A 25,050-nucleotide genomic window follows, 5' to 3' on the forward strand; every position below is an offset into this window, starting at 1 on the left:
CTGCTCCATAGGTATAGGTCAAGTTCATCAGACTGTATCAGCTCACTCTTTTTTCTCCCCTCTTCTTTCCTCTCCTGATTGAGCTCTGATCATCCAGTCATCTGGTCCAGGTCACGTGGGTATCATCTGCAAGTGTGGGCCCTCCTGTGCATATGTCTCCTCTTTCCATTAGCCGGTAGCTCCACTCTCCTCTCGAGTTCTCCATGGCCACACCACTGTCTCTGGGCCCAAGAGTCCCCAGGCCTCTTCACACTGCTTGCCAACTATGTCCCCAACTGGGTCCACAGAAGTCCACTGAACATTGTAGGGCTTAGCTTGCCATTTCATTGCTGCTTTTACCCCACTTCCCCCCATCGGTGATGTGTGTGGTCACCAATCAGAACGTGTATTTCCGTTGAGTCTTAGTCTTGGAAGGGGGTTTGCATTGAGAGGACCTGGCCACTTGCCTTGATCTTTTGTGTCTTTTTAATGATCTTTTTCTTTCTTCCTGCATGATGTTCTTGATGTCATTCAACAACTCTTCTGGTCTTAACTCATTAGTTCTTAAATCATAATCTGTTTTTGAGTTGCTCTTTAGATTCAGGTGGGATATATTCAAGTTATATTTAGACTCTCATGAAATTGTTTTAATTTTTTTTTCCAGCTTTAGTCTAAGCTAGCATATGAACAATTGATGGTCTTTTTCACAGTGGGTCCTTGGTTTTGTTTTGGTTTATGATATTGAGTTTTTCTACCATCTCTTCCCACAGATTTAATCCACTTGACTCCTGTGTATTCCATTTGATGAGTTTCAAGTATATTGTCCACATTTTATATTGTTTTAAAAAGTGTCTGTAATGAGCAAATTTATAACGACTAATAAGAATTGGACAGTGAATAAGGAAGATTGTAGAAGAATTGATGCAATTGAGTTATGGGGTTGGAGGAGAATATTAAAAGTACCTTGGGCTGCCAAAAGAACAAATTAATTTGTGTAGGAAGAAATACAGCCAAAATGTTCCCTACAAGTTAGGATGGCCAGACTTCGTCTCTCATACTTCAGACATATTGTCAGGATGGACCAAGTTACTGGAGAAGGATGTTATGTTTAGTAAAGTGGGGTGTCAAAAAATAAAAGGAAGACTCCCAATGATATTGTTACACTGGTAGCAGCAATGGGCTCCAATGTAGCAACAATTGTGAGGTTGGCATAGGACTGAACAATGTTTCTTCCTGTTGTGCATAGGGTCACTATGAGGTGGTTCTGACTTGATGGCACCTAAGAACAACAACAAATTAATAGACAATTCTTGTTGTTGTTAAGTGCCATCGAGTCAATTCCGACCCATAGCGACCCTGTACAGGGTTTCTGAGCGTGTAAATTTTTATGGGAGTAGAAAGCCTCATCTTTCTCCCACGGAGCAGCTGGTAGTTTCGAACCACTGACCTTAAGGTTAGAAGCCCGATTCGTAACCATAAAATTCTATCATGTGGACACTAAAGTGGCCAGTGAATATGGCTGTAGGGCCAGAAATCCCATTGCAGAGACTTGACTAAACTTTAGAGATAAAGGTTCAAAGAATATCTCATCCATCCATTTCCCTTTATCTGTCTGCACACCATCACTTGGGTGACTAGAGAGTGCCTGGATCTGATCATCTGTGAACTCTCTCCCATTAAGAGAGAAAAACTAGACTATCTTGATACAGTTTTTGTTTTATTTATTTTTTCCTTCTTTTTGCCCCCTTTTAAAGTGGAGTGGGCTCTTTCTCTCCCTACACTACCCAAGAAGAGACAGCAATTGCGGTCATAAATCTAAGTAGCAATCACACCCTATAAAATCCCACCATCCAGGCAAGAACCAGTACCAGCTGCTATGCACCATATAGGCAGCCAACACCTGATACAGTTATTCTGAATTTAGTAATAAGAAAAGGATAAAGGGAAGCCCATCTCCTGATCACATCTACCTGGAGGCAACCCGAAAACATAATAATACATCAACATACATTCATCTATTTGAAATAATGCCTAATTATTGAAGATGCCCAAGAAAAAGCTGACCATATCAGCACATGTTCAGAAACAAGATAGAGTAACTGAGGCAAGTGAGCTGTAGGCAGATTTAGACCTCACATTGGAAGGAGGGCAGCCTTTGGAACTGCCTGAGAAGGAATTCAGTAGAATGATATTAAGATACATCCTAACACTGCATAGAAGAGTTGAGAAAAATAAGGAAGAAGTCAGGAAAGCACTACAGGAACAATCAGATAAGATAGAGGATTGGAAACAATTCACAATCTGCAAAAATACAACCAAACAATAAATAATAAAGTATCAGAAATAGACAATACACTGAAAGGGCAAAGGAATAGAATTGAAGAGAGGGAAGCTAGGACCAGAGAGCTGGAAGACAATATCGCAATACTGCTAAGATAGAAGAGCAAGCTGAAAAAGGCATTAAAAAAATCTGAAGAGAGTCTAAGACTCATGTTGGGCAACATGAATGTTGTTGTTGTTAAGTGTCTTTGAGTAGATTCCAACACATAGCGACCCTGTATAGGGTTTCCAAGGAGCAGCTGGTGAGCTTGGACCACTGATCATGCAGTTCAAATGATTTGCAGTCTGATATATTCGCCCATAGCACCACATGAATAGGAATAACTTAAACATCATTGTCATTCCAGAATAGGAAGAATCACACAAATCCACAGAGAAGATAGTTGAAAAGCAACTAGATGAAAATTTCCCCAATATTTTGAAATGTGAAAAGGTAAGCATTCAAGAATCTCAACGAACCCCAGAAAGGATAGACCCCAAAAGAAAATCTCCAAGAAATCATAATCATGCTCTCCAAAATCAAAAACAAGGAGAGAATCCTGAAAGCAGCTAGGGGAAAGAGAAGAGTTACTTACAAAGGCAAGCAAATCAGATTAAGCTTGGCTCTCTCAGCAGAAAACATGCAGGTAAGAAGGCAAGGGGAAGATATATATAGAACCCTGAAAGAAAAAAAAAAATGCCAACACATAACCATCTATCCAGCTAAGCTGTCAGTCAAATGTAATAAAAACATTCCCAGATAAACATACGCCAAGGGATTTTGCAAAAGCCAACCTCAAAACATCCTAAAGGGATGGGCTGATAACCAACAAGAACAGATAAAACCAGAGATTGATATACATGGCAGATCCACTCAGAACTCAATCAACAGAGAGAAGAGTTCAGACAAGAACAAAGTTCTAAGAACAAATTTAGAGAATCTGGTAGGTCTGTCTATGATCAAAACAATTACAGTATGAAAGAAGGTAAACACATAGGTACAGAGATCCAGGTGGTGAGGAGGTCAGGTAGACTGCAGGATAAAATTGTTGTTGTTGTTGTTGTCAGGTGCCATCGAGTCGGAACCGACTCATAGCGACCCCATGCACAGCAGAACGAAACAATGCTCGATCCTGGGCCAACCTCACCAACGCTGCCACCCCCGAGTCCATCAATGATGCCACCTGGCCGATCCATCTCGTTGGAGGTCTTCCTCTTTTTCTCTGACCCTCCACCCTACCCAGCATGACATCCTTCTCCAATGATTGTTTCCTCCGGACTACATGTCCAAAGTATGAGAGACGAAGCTTAGCCATCCTGGCCTCCAAGGAGCACTCTGGCTGCACTTCTTCCAAAACAGATCTATTGGTTCTTTTGGCAGTCCATGGCACCCTCAGTATTCTCCTCCAACACCACAACTCAAAGGCATCAATTCTTCTACGATCCTCTTTATTCACTGTCCAGCTTTCGCATCCATATGAGGCTATTGAAAACACAATGGCCTGGGTCAGGCGCACCCTAGTCCTCAAGCTGACATCTCTGCTCTTCAATACTTTAAAAAGTTCCTGTGCAGCAGATTTGCCCAGTGCAATACGTCGTCTGATCTCTTGACTGCTACTTCCGCGAGTGTTGATAGTTGATCCAAGAAGAATGAAGTCCTTGACAACTTCAATCCTTTCTCCATTGATAAGAATGTTGTTTATTGGCCCAGTGGTGAGGATTTTTGTTTTCTTGACATTGAGATGCAATCCATATCGAAGGCTGTGCTCTTTAATCTTCATAACTAAATGTTTCAAGTCCTCTTCACTTTCAGCGATCAAGGTTGTATCATCTGCATATCGCAGGTTGCTAATGAGTCTTCCTCCAATCCCGATGCCACGATAAAATAGACTGTTTTAAATGGAGGAAAAAGTTAATAGAATATAGGGTAACCTCAAAGAAAATTAATACTTCACAAAATACCAAGAAAATGAAAATCCAATAAGAACATATAAACACTAAAACTATGAAGATACTGACAGGAAAGAATATAAAAATCATGAACACAGCACAGGAAGGAATGAAGAACAAAATCAGCAACAACATAAAAAAATAAACAAAATGACAACAATTAACTCATACCTATAGATAATTACACTGAATGTCAACAGACTAAATGCACCAGTTAAGACACAGAGAGTGGAAGAATGAATAAGAAAACATGATCCTTCAGTATGCTGTCTGCAAGACACACCTTACACACAAAGACAAAAACATACTAAAAGTTAAAGCGTGGAAAAAGATATACTAGGCTAATTGCAATAAAAAATGAGCAGGAGTGGCAATACTAATCTCAGATAAAATAAACTGTAAGGCCAAAACCACCATAATAGATAAGATGGAAATTATCTCGTGATTAAAGGGTCAGTTGAACAAGATGACATGACCATAATAAATATCTACAATCACAATGAAAGAGTTCCAAAATATATAAAGCAAACTCTAATAGATTTGAAAAAAGAAATAGACAATCTACAATAATACTGGGCAATTTTAATACACCACTTTTGAAAATGGATAGACAGTAGGTGGAATCCTGATCCCAATCCATAATCTTCTAAGGTGGGAAGTTTCCACTTGAAAAGATAACCAGACCAGCCTGGAGCAGCTAGAGGAACAGAAGATACTTCTTGAAAGAAAGACCAGCAGGTCTTCAATAACAGCAGTCTGATTGACTACTACAAGAACAAGCAAATTGTTCACTGGGGAGTCATCAAGGCAACAATCAAGTCCCCTCAGGACAAATCCTCTTCCAAGACTGAAACTCAAAGGGAATACACGAGCAGTCATGTAATCCTGCTGGTGACCACGTTGGTCTACCAATAAGGGGAAGTGGGGTAAAAAGAGCAATGAATCTGTGAGCTAAGTCTGACCATGTTTAATAGACTCCTGTCAACCTGGATCATGACCTCGATGGCCAGCAGTACAGAGAGACCTGGGGATTCCTGATCCCATGGACAGGAACATAGTCACAGAGGACTAGAGCAGAGAGTGAAGCATCCAGCTGATATGAAGTGAGGGGAGATGCATAAGAATGCCCATAGTTGTAGATAGTACCCATTTGACCTAGCTTCAATGGCTAGATGACTAGAACTCAACTGGAGGAAGAAAGAAGAGGGAAAAAAGTGTAATCTGCTACAATTTGATGAACTTGATCTAGATTTATGGATGTAGTAGCTTAAAAAAGAGGGAATGAATTTTTACAGCAAAGACCGTTCCCACCCCCTCTGTACACAGGGTTGACAAGGATGGGCAACTTAGACATTGGTTATCCCAAAATGGGGGGGGGGGGGAGAAAACAACAATGGCATGAAGTGATTAGCTTACAGTGTGGTTTTCAACCTCTCTAGACAGTACTGGTGAAAGGAGATGGTGATAAGACTCTTATGGATCAATAGTGATTGTGAATGTCACAAATGTAAAGGTAGATGTTTTATCAGGACTGATTGTGAATGTCACAAATGTAAAGGTAGATGTTTTATAACAAAAGGAGGGGAGTGGTTGATCTTTCAGTCCAGGAGCCGAGGACCCTGGGACTATCAAGGGAGAGGAGCTGAGTGCGGGACCCTATCCAGAGAATCAGCAATGACATAGGTGGAGGCAGAGATAATGATGTGGAGAGACAGAGCAGTTAGGGACTCTAGACTCAAGGAGGGAGAGGTGCTGTGTGCTGGAAGTTGGGGGGGGGGGCGGCGCTGGTGTGCAAGGTATACCCTTTCATTGTTTGAATGGTTATATTTTTCTGAGTGCTTTGGTGTACATCCAAAATAAAACAAAACAAACAAAAACCAGTGGGATTGGAAGCATCTGCTGTTGAATGATGATGCATGGAGGAGATTGTAATAATTGCGACGAAACAAAATGTGATAAGATAAATGTAAAGCTAATGCTCTCCCATGTAAACCATCACTCAATTCACAATAAAAACTTAAACAAAAAAAGTAAGAAAGAAAAGAAAATGAATAGAACAACCAGAAAGAAACTTGACAAAGACACTGAGGAACTGAAAAACACAATCAGCCAAAGGGATCTCATAGATGTATATGGAGCATTCAACCCGACAACAGCACAAGACACATTCTTTTCTAGTGCACATAGAACATTTGCAGAATAGACCATTGTTAGGCCACAAAACAAGCCTCTATAAATTTACAAACATCAAAATAGTACAAAAGATCTTCTCAGACCACAATGCTATCAAATTAGAAATCAACAATAGGAATACTAAAGAAATGATGTCAAATACATGGAAACTGAATAACACCCTGCTGAAAAGCGACTAGGTAGTAGAAGAAATAAAATGTGAATTCACAAAGTACCTAGAAACAAATGAGAACAAAACCACAACATACCAAAATCTTTGGGACACTACAAAAGCAGTGTAAAGAGGACAATTTTTTGCAGTAATTGCACATATCCCAAAAGAAGAAAGAACTAAAATTAACACCTTAGGACAAAATCTCCAAAACTAGAAACAGACCAGCAAAGTAAACGTGCAGTCAACAAAAGAAAAGAAATAATAAAGATTAGAGCAGAAATAAACAAGATAGAAAACAGGAAAACTATACGAAGAATCAACAAGACAAGAAGCTGGTTCTTCGAAAAGATTGATAAAATTGACAAACCATTGCCAAACCAAAGAAAAGAAAAGAGGGAGAAGATATAAATAACACATATAAGAAATCACATGGATGATGTCACAAAAGAACCAACAGAAATAAAAAAGGATACTATAGGAATATTATGAAGAGCTGTACTCCAGAAAATTTGAAAATCTAGAGGTGATGGATACATTTTCAGAAAAGTTAGCTTACCTAAACTTACACAGAATGAAGTAGAAAACTTGAGCAGACCTATAACAAAGGAAGAAATCCACCAGGTTATCAAAATACTCCCAACCAAAAAAAGTCCAAGTCCAGATGGCTTCACTGGTGAGTTTTACCATTACATTAAGGGAAGAGCTGTCATCAATTCTACTCAAATTATTTCAGAATATAATAAAGGAGGGAAAACTTACTAATATATTTTATGAAGAAAGCATAGCCCTCAACAACCATCATGAACATAGATGCTAAATTCTCAACAAAATCCTAGCCAACAGAATTCAACAACACATCAAAAAAATAATACATCATGAAAAAGTGGGATTAATACTAGGGATGCAATCATAGTTTAATATTAGAAAAACAATCAATGTAATCTGCCATATAAACAAAAGAAAAGAAAAGAGCCACATGATGATATTGATTGATACAGAAATGGTATTTGACAAAAATCCAACATCTATTCCTGATAAACACATTCTGTAAAGTAGGAATTGAAAGGAAACTCCTAAACATAATTAAGAGCATATATACGAAAACAACAGCCAGCATCACTCTCAATGGAAAGAAGATGAAAGCCTTCCCTTTGAGAACAGGAACCAGACAAGGATGCCCCTTATCACCACTCTATTAAATATTGTTTTGGAAGTCTTAGCCAGAGCTATAAAACAAGATAAGGAAATCAAAGTCACCCACACTGGAAAAGGGGAAGTAAAACACTCTCTATTTGTGGATGATATGATCCTATACACTGAAAACCCCAAAGACTCAGTTAAAAACAAAACAAAACAAAAAATTCCTGGACCTCTTTGGAAGATTCAGTAAAGTGACAGGGTACAAGATCAACATACAAAATCTATTGGAGTCCTCTATTCTAATAATGACAGCACTGAAAAGGAAATAAGGAAAGCAATTTAAAATCGCCACCCAAAGGATGGAATACTTAGGAATAAATATAACCAGAGAAAAAGGAGGTATGCAAGGAAAACTACAAAACACTACTACAAGAAAACAAAAGAGACTTACAAAAATGGATGAACATACCATACTAAGGGATAGGAAGAAGCAGCATTGTGATAATGTCAATACTACCCAAGGCAATCTACACATATAATGCAATCCCAATCCAGATTACAACAACATTCTTTAAACAGATGGAAATAACAGTTGCAAACTTTATATGGAAAGTAAAGAAACCCAGGATAAGCAAAGCACTGCTTAAGAAGAACAATGCCGAAAGCTTCTCACTTCCTGATTTCAAAATTTACTACATGGCTACAGTGGTCAAAACAGCTTGGTATTGGTACCATGAAAGATATATATATCAATAGAACAGAATTGAGAATCCAGAAATTAACTCATCCACATACAGCCAACTGATCTTTGACAATGGGCCAAAGTACATTGAATGGGGAGAATATAGTCTCTTCAGCAGATGGTGCTGGCAGAACTGGAAATTGATGTGTAAAAGACTGAAACAAGACCTTTACCTCATTCCATATACAAAACCCAATTCAATATGGATTAAAGGCCTAAATTTGAATACCAGAATTACAAAGGTCATCAATGAAAAAATAGGGACAAATTTAAAGGCTCTAATATAGGGCATACATAGACTATGAAATATTTTGATAATTACACAAACATAAGTAGACAAAATAGATGATTGGGACATACTAAAATTAGAAATTTTATGTGCATCAAAAGACTTCACCAAAAGAATAAAAAGGGAACTCATAGAATGGGAAAAGATCTTCTGCAACGACATATCAGAAAAGGGACTAAATTACAAAATCTACAGGAAACTACAACACCTCTACAAGAAAAAGACAAGTAACCCAATTTAAAAATGGGCACTGGACATCAACAGACACTTCACCAAGGAAAAGATTCAGGCAGCCAACAAACATATGAAGAAATGTTCATGATCATTAGCCATTAGAGAGATACAAATCAAAACAACAATGAGATATCATCTCATACCAGCAATAACAATGAAGTTCAGAAAGTAGAGGACAATAAATGCTGAGGAGGATGTGGAGAGACTGGGACCCTTCTACATTGTTGGTGGCAATGCAAAATGATCCATCCACTTTGGAAAACAGTATGTGCTTCCTCAGAAATTTGGAAATAGAAATACCATATGATCTAGCATTTCCTCTACTTGGTATATATCCATAAGAAATATGAGCCACAAAACATAGTGTGTAGGGTCACTTAACAACAACAACAACAATAGAAATAAAATGGCAAACCATGGCATGGCACTGTGGATTAATGTGCACCACAGCAAAATTGGTTTGAACTTCAAGAGCTGTGGTTCAAGCTCACCGGCTGCTCCTTGGAAACCCTATACAGGATCACTGTGAGTCAGGACTGACTTGAAGGCACTTAACAACAACAATGCTTTTGTAACATGTACATAAATTCTTAAGTTATATAGCTTGAGTAACTAGCTGCCTGCTTACTAAACTGTCTGCTCTGCCAAACAAACAAGGCCCCTAAGGGCAGATAAAGTGTCTTTGATATGCTGATTTCTACTAGTATAGTACCTGTTGTTGTTGTTGTTGTTGTTAAGTGCCGTCGAGTCGGTTCTGACCCATAGCGACCCTGTACAGGGTTTCCGAGGGTATAAATCCTTACGGGAGTAGAAAGCCTCATCTTTCTCCCGCGGAGCGGCTGGTAGTTTCGAACCACTGACCTTAAGGTTTGCAGCCCGATTCGTAACCACTACGCTACCAGAGCTCCTCATAGTACCTGTTAGGGAATATATATTCAAGAATCATCTGGGAAATAATTTTAAAAAGATAATATTTTAAGACATATATTGCTGTACAATTTCATGCTGTAAAATTAGCAAGCAGATACATCCTAAGAAGTCTAGGATATATACATAATCCATAAAATATCTAATTTCTAACTAATCCTTCACTTTTTTTCATTCTGGGTCAAAAATCACTGTAACCTAGTGTTTATCTCTTCTACCTGATTTAATTTGTGTAATTCATTACCTATCTGAGCTATAAAGTGATGTATTTGTAATGGTAATAGTTTTGTAAGACACTGATTGTCATATATTTCAAGAGCTATTTGAGAACATACATACATGGATCAAATTTGACTGTTCATCCAGAATTTTTCACAGCAATAACATAAATAACCATACAGGGAGAAAAAGGATGGGATTAAAAATCTTTTAAAAATATTTTTCCAAAAAATCAATACTTATTATTAAGATAATAACTACTCTAGTTTATGAAATAGAAAAGAAAAATAATTGGTTAGTGATAATCAATGGCCCTATAAATTTGGTACAGGAACTAAAATGTTATTTGTATTTCTTACAATTCTGAAAATATGCCCTGGAAACTATTCTGAAATTATTCCAACAAAAAGTTATTGTTTGATTCCGAAAATCAAAACTATATAACCTAAGAGGAAAAAAAAAATAAAGTAAATACACAGTTTTATTTTTAAACATTTTGTTTTCTAGAATCACTTAAACAACAAAAAGTGCTATTTTAGTTTTTTAAAAAATGTCATAACTTATGAAATACAAAAGAATGATGTTTTGTTAGTCAAGATCAATGGTCTTATCTGAGCATGCTTGGTACAATAACTAAAATGTTATTTATATTTTCTAAAATATCAAGAAAATGCATAGTTGATATTCTTGGGAAAGAGTCTGGATTTATTACAACAAAGAGTTGTTATTTGATTCACAGAATCTTCTTGACAGCAGTCCCTTGGTGGTATACCTCCCCGAATGAAGCCGTACAGTAAACTGTGCATTTTCCTTCCCTTTCTTTAAGATAAGCAATGTGTTTAATTTATAGATGATATTTCAGTTCTAGTTAAAGTAAATAAATTATCATCTAGACTTCAGAAGATTTGAAGTAAAGAATATTTAGTTATTTATAGAGTTTAGTAATCATTTTAGAGAACCTAAATATTTTATTTCTTACCTTAAGTCACACAATTAGTTGCAGAATCAATTTACGTGCATTCAGACATACAATTTAGAAGATTTTTTTTCTTCTATTTCTTTGTATTTTCACCACAATGTCTAATACCTATAATAATTGTTTTCTTCTTTGTAGGATAAAAAAAAATCTATTTTCCATTAGATATTTTAGACATTATGAATGATTTTCTCAAGGACTGTCCAAAAGTCCTTTTTGACAATTTAATATTTGAATTTGGATCTGGATTGGGAGGAATAGGCAGCTAAGCAAATATTTAGGATAAAGATTCTCAACAGGAAACAAGAACCATGAAGGAAACAGGGAATGACCTTGAAATATCCCAGAATGGATATCATGGTAACTGGAGAATGCTGAAGTCGGGGAAAGTTGGGTGAGATAATGTTAGACAGGTAACAGGGGCCAGGGCATGCAGGGCCTTAGGCCATGACAAAAAGTTTGCTTTCATTTTGTTTTGCATTCAATACAATATGAGAGCATGAAGGATATTGAGAAGGGAAGTGAAATTTTCTCATTAAAAATTCAGAAAGCTTATTCCATAGATGTGTACTCTGTGCAGGATGAAAGAAGAGATGTCAGGTTTTTGGAGTAGCGCTGTGGCAATGGAGACTCATGGAGATAAAGCTGTGTTTTCCAGTATGAGTTTTGGAAGTAATGTCAAAGGGTTTATTGATAGATTGCCTATAAATTATGCAAAAGAAAACAAAGAGAGAGAGAGAGAATGAGGAATCAGACATCTCTTGGTGTTGTAGACTAAAAATCTAGATGTTATTGTGATTTACAGATTTGCACAAGAAAGTCAATTGTTGTGTTTTGGGAATGTGCAATTCCAGTTATATATTTCATTGGAATAGTCCATTGGACACATAGGTATTGAATCCAGAAAATAGACCTGAGAGGAAACATAAATTTGAGTGTCATTGGTATATATTCTTCAATCTTTCAATTAGATTAGATCAATTTCAGAAAAGATAAGACTAGGAAAATATCACTAGGAGCAGCTCGCTGGTACACTCCAACATTTAGAAATCTAAAAAAATACCATAAATATAGAAAAGATAAGAAGCTCGATTGTCCAGAAGGAAAACTCCTTTATAGACAACTGTAAAAGTCTACAAGCAACTGTTACAGTCAGTCAAGTGTTCTGGAAGTCATGTGAGATGAAGATAAACTGACCTTTGTGTTTACCAAAATAGTGAGAAGGTGAGGTTGAATGCATAAATGGAGAAGAATGAAGTAAGAATATTAGAAAGGAATAAGAGACAGCTATTTTATAATTTAATAAAATAATATTTCATTTTAAGTGTTCATCTGCTAACTGAAAGTTCAGCATTTTGATCTCACATGGGAGAAAGATATAGCACTCTGCTTTAATTATGACTATTGCTGCTTTTATGGGCCATGAAGTTGGTTCTGACTCATAATGATGTTGTACAGGGTTTCTAAGGCTGTAAATCTTTGCAGGAGCTGAAAGCCTCATCTTTCTCCTGTGGAGTATCTGGTGGATTTGAACTTCTGACCTTGTGGTTAGCAGTCCAGTAGTTATCCTATAGTGCCACACCTAGACTCATTGGAAATCCTTTGGGGCAGTTCTACGCTGTTCTATAAGATCACTGTTTGTTAGAATCACCAATTCTACATTGTACATCAGTGTACATCAAACAATGTACATCAGTGGGTTTGGTTTATTTTATGAGTCAAGTGCTACATGAAGCAGGGAAATGGGGACCTGTTGGAGTTATATGCCCAAGAATAAAAGCACATGTTGTTGTTCTTAAGTGCCATCAAACCAGTTCCAATTCATAATGACCATGTATAGGGTTTCCAAGGCTGTGCATCTTCATGGGAATAAAAAGCCTGATGTTTCTCCTGATGAGTGACTGGTGACCTCACACCATCAACCTTCTGTATGCAATTCCTTTGTGTGCTTGATTCTTCACAAAAATTCTATTTTTTTCTCACAATTTATAGATTAGGAATCAGTGGCTAAGTAACTTGACTGAAGTCATGTACACTATTAAAAGAGTTTTATTTCTGAAATCTACTGCCAGCAAAACATGGTTCAGTTTAGCCACAAATCAAGAGTTCCTGGGTGGCACACATGGAAGCATTCAACTACTAGCCCAAAGGTCTGATGTTGGAACTCATACAGACGCACATATTTGAAAGGTCACGATTGTACTTTGCTCTCATGTGGTACCATGAGTCAGAAAAGCAACTCACAACAACAGTGCTACAAATTGTTGCTTTGGTGTAATTTTCTAAATATATACAATTAAAAAATATATTTAAAAATGCTTTAGTATGTGACTTTTAATTGAAATTTGCATAAATTCTATGTGTTTTCATGTTCCATAGCATTCAGGTGGTTAAGCGCTCAACTACTAGCCATAAGGTCTGAGACTGAAACTCACATAAAGGCGCCTTTCTGAAGATTTTCAGACTTGAAAACTCTATGGTACAGTTCTGCTTTGTTCCCACTTGGGCACTGTACACTACTTGCGAATATCTATGTCTTTGTAACCTGCAACTAAAGGGCTAATATTCTTATAAGATATACATTCAGGTGTAAATTAAGTTTGTGACATGATTGAGACATGAAGGATTAGTTTGAAAAACATAAATAGATGTCCATCAGTGTTCTCCCTACCATAAAGAAGAGATATTATTTAAAGTAACTTTCTGGCCATAAGACTAAATTTTCTATCATTCTTGCATCTAGGAAAAATCACATAATTAGTTTTCACTAGTACATTATAAGTAGAGAAGAGCCAAACCTAAGTGATTAGAAAATGGATATGCATTCATCATGGATTCCCACTTCTCATTTCTCATGGACTTGATAAATGTAGAGAAATCTGAGACTCTACATGAAGATGGTCTGGAAACAATCTATGTCTTTGAGTCTTATTCTGGAAGGCCAATTACAGAGAAGAATTACAAGCATTTTATTTTGTTTGAACTTGTAAGTAGTCATCCATAGTGTTTAACCACTGAGATTTTAACATTTGGCTATTGCAAGGCTAGAGCTATCTTGACATATTCACAATTTACACTAAAAACCCAATCACATTTTTTTGGATGGGACATTCATTTAGATATTTGTGATGTCATGCTGACTAACGTAAATGTTGCTGAGAGTGTAAGAGCTTTTGCAAATTTCATGTATGATTTTAGTGCCTTCTGGAGGTCAAGGAGCAGAGAACTATCAGAGGAAGTTAAGAAACTGGTGAAATAATATGGGCTAACCTAGCTAGTCTTGGTGAGGTGTTGTAGGATAAACACTGCACTATGAACCACAGGGTTGGTTGTTCAAACCCACTATCTGCTCCTTGGAAATCGTATACAGGGTTATTATGAGTCAGAACCAACTAGACAGTATTTAACAACAACAACCGTAGCTACCAGTTGTTTTAACCTATATTTGTAAGAAAATTTTCCTTAGACCACCTTTGAGAGAACAAACAACTGATGTACATATTCTTCAAGAAACATAAATTTATAATTTATTTTACTATCTCTTCACTGTATATTGTTCTTAGGTGCCATCGAGTTGGTACTGACTCACAGTGACCTATGCATAACAGAACAAAACACTGCCTGGTCCTACACCAGTCTCACAATTGTTCCTACATTTGAGTTCATCACTTGTTGCAACTGTGTCAATCCATCTCATTGGGAGTCTTCTTCTATTCCTCTGATCCTCTACTTTACCAAATATGATATCCTTCTCCAGGGACTGTCCCTACTGATTATATGTCCGAAGTATGAGAGACGAAGTCTGACCATCCTGACTTCCAATGAGCATTATGGCTGCATTTCTCTAACACAGATTGGTTTCTTCATTTGTCAGTCCATGGCATTTTTAATAGTCTCCTCCAAAACCAAAACTCAAATGCATCCATTCTTCTACTGTCTTTCTAATTCACTGTCCAACTTTCACATGCATATGAGGTTATTGAAAATACCATGGCTCAGGTCAAGCACACCTTAGTCCTTAAACTGACATCTTTGCTATTCAACACTTTAAAGAGATCTTGTGCAGCAGATTTATCTAAGTAATATGTCATTTGATTTCGTGACTGCTGATTCCATGAGTGTTGATAGTTGGTCCAAGTAAAATGAAGTCTTTGAGAACTTCAGTCTTTCCCCCATTCATATGTGTGCTGTTTATTGTCCCCATTGTAAGAATTTTTATTTTATTCACATTAAGGTGAAACCCATACTGTAGGCTATGGTCTTTGATCTTCATCAGCAAGCATTTTAAGTTCTATTTGTTTCAGCAAGTAAAGTTTTATTATCTGCATATTGCAGTTTATTAATAAGTCTTCCTCCAATCCTGATGTCACATTTTTCTTAATATAATCCATTTTTCTTGGATTATTTTTCAGCATACAGATTAAATGAGTATGGTGAAATACTATAATGCTAGCACACACCTTTCCCAATTTTAAACCATTCAGTGCTCTCTTGTCCTGTTTGAGCAACTGCCTCTTGGTATCTGTACAGGTTCCTCATGAATACAATTAATTGTTCCAGAATACTAATTCTTCATAATGTCCATGTCTTGTCTTCATCCACACAATTAAAAGTTTTTTCATAGTTAATAAAATACAAGTCAATATCTTTCTGGTATTCTCTACTTTCAACCAAGATCCATCTGATGTGAGTAATCATATCCCACGTTCCATGTCTTCTTCTGAATTCAGCATGAACATATGGAAGTTCTCTATAATTATGTTATAGATAATGGCATTTAATTTACCCCTATTTATCTTCACTATCTGAAAAGGATGGTGTATATTGTTGTAGAAGTAATGGATTTTTTTTTCTGACAAGTGTTAATAAATTCAGTAAGATGAAGTGGTATGGATATAAATATAGATATTTGCACAGGCATATTATTATTAGGTGCTATTCTGTCTGTTTTGACTCATAATTACCCATTGCACAACATAATGAAACACTGCCTGGTCCTGTACCATCCTCACAATTGTTGATAAGTTTGAGCTCATTGTTAAAGCCACTGTATCAGTCATTTCTTTTCAGGGTCTTCCTCTTTTTCACTGAACCTCTATTTTGCCAAGCACAATAAAGATTTATTGCTCCAGATAACATGTCTGAAATATGTAAGAAAAAATTTTGCCATCCTTGCTTCCAAGGATCATTCTAGCTATACTTCTTCCAAGACATGTTTGTTTTAGCAGTCTATGGTGCTTGCAATATTTTTTCAACAACACCATAACGTAGTGCTACATTGAATGTATATGACTATGTTTCATATCTTTATCTGTTGAGAGCTGCAAACGCCATTACAAGATGGCGCCGACCTCAACTTCCTCCTTCTTACTTCCTTTCTCCACGTGTGCATGCCCTGAACTCCACTCGTTGTATGCTAATTAGGCGCACCGCAATCCACCCCTAGTGTTGGTGCACCAACTTATGCTAATCAGGCATTCCCCTGCCTACCAATCATGTAACTAGCTATGTTCCACCACGCCCTCCTCTGAGGGTATATATTCTCTTGTTTCTCCTTTGCCCATTGTCATCCTCCACCACCACTGAAAAGAGCTGTAACCACGTAAAGAGCTGTAACAATAAACTGCTGTCAGAAGGATCCTGATTGTCGCGTCCTTTATCGGCGAGGGCGCGCGACATTTATCAAAGGACTTTCTAATGGATTTTTATTCTAGAGATCCATCCTCCAATGACAAACATCTAAGCTTCAGAATAAAGGTGATGATTACCTTGATGTTGTGTACTGTTCAGTCAGTTTTGACCCTTAGTGACTCTGTACAGGGTTTCAAGGGTGCCTGGATGTTTGAACTACCAAACTAACATTTATCAGTCTAGTGCTTATTCTACTATGCCACACCAGGGATTTTGTTGTTGCTAAGTGCCATGGAGTTGTTTCGGACTCATAACCACCCTGAATAGAGCTTCCAAGGCTGAAAATCTTTGAGAAAGCCTCTCTAGTGGAGAGGCTAGTGGGTTTGAACTGCCGACCTTGTGGTTCTCAGTCTAATGCTTATCCTACAGTCACCACACTCCCCAAACTACGGATAACAGAACCCAATTTACACCCATATCATTTTCCACTAAAATATTTATGAAAATGAAGAAATATTGAACAATAAATTAAAATATACTTACATAAAAAACTCATGGCAGTAAAGCAGAAGCTATGAAACAGGACATAGGTATCAAAGGTAACACATAAACTTCACAGCTTTTGTTGTATTGTTCATGGGAAAAAGAAAAGTTACATGCCTTCTCCTTTGCTGTGAATAAGACATTTCTGAGGCAATTAGAGTCATGATAGGTATTCTGCCCTTTTTAGCACCATTCTTTCCATACTGATCCCTGTCTATATTAACTAGCATTGTGAAGATGGTGCAGGACTGTGTAGTGTTGTGTTCTGTTGTATATAGATAGTGTCTCTATAAATCAGAACTGATTCAGTGGCACCTAACAACAGCAATAACTAGCAATACAATACAAGGGGGTTTCAAAACATTCATGATAAAGAATGAAAAGATAATCAAATTTTCCCATAAACTTTTTGAAATTCCTTTGTGTATTCAGAAGGAGCCCTGGAGGCCTAGTTAAGTGTTGTACAGCTAATTGGAAGGTCAGTGATTTGAACCCATCAGCCACTCTGAGAAAGAAAGATGTGGTTGTCAGCTTCTGTAAAGATTTGCAGTCTCAGAAACCCTAAGGGGCAATTCTACTCTTGCTACAGGTGTGATATGAGTAAGAATTCACTCACTAAAGTGGGTTTCTATATTCAGGAGCATGTTGCTGTTAAGTATACATATTTTACTGTGGCTCTAAAATCAACTTAGAAGCTGTCTAAAGCTGAGTTTTCTAGAGAAGCAAAACCAGTGAAACATATATGTGTATATATTTTAAAAAGAAGTTTATTATCTTACAATTGTAGAGTCCCAGGTCCCCTGATCCTCCATTTTTCCAAGCATGATGTCCTTCTACAAAGACTGGATCCTCCTGATAATATATTCAAAATATGAGACATGAAGTCTCACCATACTCACTTCTAAAGAACATTCTGGGTGTATTTCTTCCAAAACAGATTTGTTTCTGGAAGACCATGACACTTTTAATATTCATCTCCAACACCATAATTCAAATGCATTGATTTTTATAAGGTGGTTTTTATTCATTGTCCAACTTTCATTTGCATAGAAGGCTATTGAAAATACCATGGCCTAGGTCAGGACACCTTAGTCGTCAAACTGATATCTGCTCTTTCACACTCTGTTTTGTGCAGCAGATTTGCCTGTTGCAATATGTAGTTTGAGTTCTTGACTGCTATTTCCTTGATTGTTGATTGTGAATCCAAACAAAATAATGTCTTTGACAATTTCAAAGTTTTATCCATTTATTATTATGAAATTTGTTGTTCCAGTTGTGAAGAATTTTGTTTTCTTTACATTCAGTACAATTTATACTGCAGGCTATAATCTTTTATATTAATCATCATACACTGCATGAAAGCAATATAAATATAAAGAAAATATAGTTCATATAAATGAATCTGTTTGATACGAAGTCAATGGGAGAAAGAACTGAGAGATTTCAAAGAAAATAAAATTTAATAGAAAGACATCTGAGACATTCATCAACTATATGAAATTAGCAACAACACATATGAAATAATTGGTAACATGAAACTTTGATGCTTGGGCTATGGGAAACAATGCCCTGGATTTCTCTCTAAATGTACTTTTTGGACTGAAGGACAGGGAATGGAGCACTAACAGAGTATAATAGCCTTACTAGATAGGGCACAAATCTCTGATAAACACGTTGATTGACATGAAAATATTGTTGGTAGGTGCCATGAAGTTGATTCTTATTTGCAATGACTCTATGTACAGCAGAATAAAACACTGCACTCTCCTGTACCGTCCTATCTCCAATCACAAACATATGTGAGTCCATTGTTGTAACCACTGTATCAATCCATCTCATTGAGCATCTTCCTCTTTTCACTAACCCTCTACTTTTCCAACAGGAATGCAGTGACTCTCTAGGATAAGCACTGCAACGCGAACCACAAGACTGTCTGTTTGAGGCCACAATCTGATTCGTTGGAAAATGATGAGGTTTTCTGCTCCTACAAAGATGTAGATTCTTAGAAACCATATACAGGGTTGCTATGGTCGATTAAACTGAATCAATGGCATTTAACAACAACTACTTTACCAAGAATGATGCCCTTCTCCATGTACTGATTCTTCCTGATATAATGTTCCAAGTATGTGAGACAAAGCCTTGACATCCTTGCTTGCAAGGCTACATTTTTTTTTCAAGATAGACTTCTTGTTTTTCAGACAGTCCACAGTATGTTCAATATTCTTAGATACCACCATAATTAAGGAGTCCTGGTGTGGCTCTGCAAGCTAATATCCTGGACTGCAACATCAGTTTGAACCAAAAGTTTGGTGGTTCAAGCCCAGCAGCTATCTGGTCACTGTGAGTCAGAACTGATTCAATGGCACTTAACAACAACCATAATTAAAATGCATTAATTTGTTTTTCTTTCTTGTTAATTGCCCAGCTTTTTAATTCATATGATACAATTTAAAAATGGCGAGGCTTGGATAAGAGAAACTTTTAATCCTCAAATTAACATCTCTTCTTCTTCTTTTTTTTTTTTTTTTTTTTTTAACAGTTTAAAGAATTTTTTTTTCTTTATAACATATTGGCCTAATGTTTGATGTTTTGATTGTGCTTGTTATATGAAGTTAAGTAGAAAACAAACAAAAAACAAACAAACAAACAACAAAACAACAACAACAACAACAACAAAAATATATATGGAAAGGAAAGAGAACCAGGATAAGCAAAGTACCACTTAAGAAGAAGAACAAAGGTAGCAGCCTCTCACTCCCTGATTTCAGAATTTACTGCATGGTTACCGTGGTCAAAACAGCCTGGTACTGTACAATGAAAGATACATAGATCTAGGGAACAGAATCAAGAATCCAGAAATTAACCCATCCACATATAGCCATTCCAGGCTTTACAGTCCCAGACAGTGATTGGTAGTGAAATGTATATATATCCACCACTCGTCTGTCAGTTTGTTGTACTGTGGTGGCATGTGAGTTGCTGTGATTCTGAAAGCTATGCCACTGGTATTTTAATACCAGCAGGGTCACCCATGGTGGACAAGTTTAAGATGACAAGTTTAAGACAAAGACACTGGGAAGAAAGAGTGGCAAACTGTTTCCAAATATTTAGTCATTGAAAACCTTATGACTAGCACAGAAAATGAGCCATTCAGGTTGGAAGGCACTCAAAATGTGAATAGGGAAGAGATGCTTCCTCAAAGTAGAGTTAACCTTGAAAACGTGAATGGAGTAAAGCCCATGGGCAAAAAGCTCATGAGACCTTCATTTACTAATGGAGCACAACTCAAAATAAAGAGAAACAGCAGTAAACATCCATTGAAAATCAGAACATGGAATGTATGAAGTATGAATCTGGGAAAATTGGAAGCTGTCAAAAATGAAATGGAATGCATAAACATTGATATCTTAGGCATTAGTGAGCTGAAATGGACTGGTATTGGCCATTTTGAATCTGACAACCACATGGTTTACTAAACCAGGAATAACAAATTGAAGAATGGTGTTGCATTCATCATCAAAGAGAACATATACTGATCAGTCAGAAGGTACAATGTTGTTTGTAACAGGATAATATCCATGTGCCTACAGGGAAGCCCAATTAATAATACCACAATTACTCAAATTTACACACCAATCACTAAAGCCAGTGAGGATGAAATAGAGGAATTCTACCAACTTCTTCAATCTGAAATTGATCAAACATGCAATTAACATATATTAATCATTACTGGTGATTGGAATACAAAGGTTGGGAGCAAAGAAGAAAATCAGTGGTTGGAAAACACGGTCTTGGTGATAGAAATGATGCTGGAGAACGCATGATAGAATTCTGCAAAAGCAATGATTGGTTTATTTCAAATACCTTTTTTACACAGTGTAACATACGACTATACACATCGACATCACAAGATGGAATACATAGAAATCAAATTTACTACATCTGCAGTAAGAGACAATGGGAAAGCTCCATATCATCAGTGAAAACAAGGCCAGGCGCAGACTGTGGAACAGACTATCAATTACTCATATGCAAATTCAAATTGAAGCTGAAAAAAATGAAAACAAGACCACGAGAGCCAAAATATGACCTTGAATATATCCCACCTGAATTTAGAGATCATCTGAAGAACAGATTTGATATATTAAACACTAAAGACCGAAGACCAGAAGAGTTGTGGAATGACATCAAGAACATCATACATGAAGAAAGCAAAAAGTCATTCAGAAGACAAGAAAGAAGGAAAAGACCAAAATGAATGTCAGAAGAGACACTGAAACTTGCTCTCCAGCATAGAGATGCTAAAGCAAATGGAAGAAATGAGGAGGTCCAAGAGCTGAACAGAAAATTTCAAAGATCAGCTCAAGAAGATAAAGCCAAATATTACAACAAAATGTGCACAGATCTGGAATCAGAAAACCATAAAGGAAGAACATGCTCAGTATTTTTCAAGCTAGGGGAACTGGAATAAAAATGCAAGCCTCGACTTTCATTGTTGAAAGATTCACTGGGCAAATTTTTGAAGGATGCAGAATGCATCAAGAGAAGATGGAAGGAATACATAGAGCCACTATACTAAAAGGAAATGGTTAATATTCAACCATTTCCAGAGGTAGCATATGATCAAGAGCCAATGATACTGAAAGAGGAAGTCCAAGGTGCATTGAAGGAACTGGCAAAGAACAAGGCACCAGAAATTGATGGAACTAAAATTGAAATCTTTCAAGAAAGTAAGGCAACACAGGAGGCACTCACTCATCTCTGCCAAGAAATTTGGAAGACAACTATCTGGTCAACTGATTGGAAGAGATCCATATTTGTGTCTATTCCAAAGAAAGGTGGCCTAGCAGAATGCAGAAATCATTGGACAATCTCTTTGATATCCCATGTGAGTAAAGTTTTGCTAAAGGTAATACAGAATCGACAACAATCATATATTTACAGAGAACTTCCAGAGGTTCAAGTCAGATTCAGAAGAGGATGTGGAACAAGGGATATCATAGCTGATGTCTGATGGATCTTGTCTGAAAGCAGAGAATATCAGAAAGATGTTTACTTGTGCTGATTGGCTATGCAAAGTCTTTTGATTGTGTGGATCATGACAAGCTATGGGTAACATTGCAATATATAAGTATTCTGGAACACTTGATTGTGTTTATGAAAAATCTGTACTTGGATCAAAAAGCAGTTATTTCAACAGAACATGTGAAAACTGAATGTTTTAAAATTAAAAAGGTGTGAGACAAAGTTGTATTCTTTACCATACTTATTCAACCTGTATGCTGAGCAAAGAATTGGAGAAGCTGGGTTATATGAAGAAAAACGTGGCATCAATATTGGAGGAAGACTCATTAACAACCTGCAATATGCAGATGATACAACCTTGCTTGCAGAAAGAGGACTTAAAACATTTACTGATAAAGATCAAAGAGCACAGTCTTAGGTATGCATTACATCTCAATGTAAAGAAAACAAAAATCCTTACCACTGTACCAATAAACAGTATTCTTATCAATGGAGAAAAGATTGAAGTTGTCAAGGACTTCATTCTTCTTGGATCAACTATCAATGCTCAGAAAAGCAGCATTCAAGAAATCAAACAACATATTGCATTAGGCAAACCTGCTACACAAGACCTTTTTAAAGTGTTGAAGAGCAAAGATGTCAGCTTGAGAACTAAGGTCCACCTGACCCAAGCCATGGTATTTTCAATAACCTCATATAAATGCGAAAGATGGACAGTGAACAAGGAAGACTGTGGAAGAATTGATGCTTTTGAGTTATGGTGTTGGAGGAGACTATTGAAAGTGCCATGGCCTGTCAAAAGAACCAATATATCCGTTTTGGAAGAAGTGCAGCCAGAGTGCTCCATGGAGGCCAAGATGGCCAAACTTCGTCTCTCATATTTTGGACATATTGTGAGGAGGGAACAGTCGCTGGAGAAGGATGTCTTGCTGGGTAAGATGGAGGGTCAGAGAAAAAAAGGAAGACCCCCAACGAGATGGATTGGCTAAGTGGCAGCATCAGTAGACTCAAATGTGGCAATAGTAGTGAGATTGGCCCAGGATCAGGGAGTGTTTTGTTCTGTTGTGCAGAATGTCACTATGGGTCGGTACTGACTCAATGGCACCTAACAACAAAAACAGCAACATACAGCCAACTGATTTTTGACAAAGTACCTAAATAAATCACATGGGGAGGGGGTAGTCTCTTGCACACATGGTGCTGGCTGAACTGGAAATTGATACACATATATTGAAACAAGACCTTTACCTCATGCCTTATACAAAAACCAACTCAGCATGGATTAAAGTCCTAAATGTGAATCCCCAAATTATGAAGGCCATCAATGAAAAAATTGGGACAAATGTGAGGGCACTATTTCAGGGAATACACAGACTACCAAACATTTTGAAAACTACACAAACAAAAGTAGATAAATAGATGATTGGGACGTACTAAAAATTAAAAACTTATGTACATCAAAAGACTTAACCAGAAGAGTAAAAAGGGAACCCACAGAATGGGAAAAAATCTTTTGCAATGACACATCAGGCAAGAGACTCATTTCTAAAATATATAGAAAAAAACAACACTTCTACAAGAAAAATACAAATAACCCAATTAAAAAATGGGTACAGGTCATGAACAGACACTTCACCAAGTAGGAGAACCAGGCAGCCAACAAACATATGAAGAAATGTTCATGATCACTAGCCATTTGTGGTGGTTATGTGCCGTAGGGTCAGTTCTGACTCATAGTGACCCTGTACAGAGTTTCCGAGGCTGTAAGTTTTTACATGAGCAGAAAGCCTCATCTTTCTCCCATGGAATGGATGGTAGTTTCAAACTGCTAACCTTGGGGTTCGCAGCCCAATTCATAATCACTACCAGAGAGATATCAAAACAGCAATGAAATATCATCTCAAACCAGCAATAATAGCAAAGATCCAAAAGTAGAGGACAGTGAATGCTTGCAAGAATGTGGAGACACAGGGATTATTCTGCATTGCTGGTGGGATTGGAAAATGGCCAATCCTCTCTGGAAAGCAATATAGCACTACCTGTGAAGGTTGGAAATAGAAATGCCTTATGATCTAGCAATTACCTCTACTTGGTATTTACCCAGAAGAAATATGAGCCATAACATAAGTAGCTATATGAACACCACTGTTCATAGCAGCACTATTTACAATAGCAAAAAGATGGAGACAGCCAAAGTGCCCATCAACTGAAGTATGGATAAACAAACTGTGCTACATAAACACAATGGAATATTATGCTACCTTGAAGAATAACAAGGAAGCTACAAGTCACCGTATAACATGGATGAAACTTGAGGACATTATGTTCAGTGATATTAGTCACAAAAGGAGAAATACTGCATAGGACCACTACTGTAACAGACTAAGAAAAAGAACCTATACTAAAAGGGAGGGGGGGGTTATTTGCTGGTTACCGGGATGTGAGAGGTAGGGTGAGGTGAGGAAGGGGAAGGTGGAGCACAGGGTAGGGAATAGACACAGGATAGTTTAGGTGCTAGTGAGGGGGGCAATACACAAGAAGGAGGAGGGGAATGGTAGAACAGGTGGATGGGAAAACAATTAGGCAAGTTTGCATGGGCTAAGTGGGACAGAGTTAAATAATGATGTATGCACAACCTTGGAACAACAGGGCTCTGGGATACAGGGATTGAGACCTGGTTGGAATGGGGAAAAGGGGGAGAAATAATGTTAAGATGCTTGGCTGTC

Source organism: Chrysochloris asiatica, unplaced genomic scaffold, assembly GCF_000296735.1.
Source record: "Chrysochloris asiatica unplaced genomic scaffold, ChrAsi1.0 scaffold00053, whole genome shotgun sequence".
Classification (NCBI taxonomy): Eukaryota; Metazoa; Chordata; class Mammalia; order Afrosoricida; family Chrysochloridae; genus Chrysochloris; species Chrysochloris asiatica.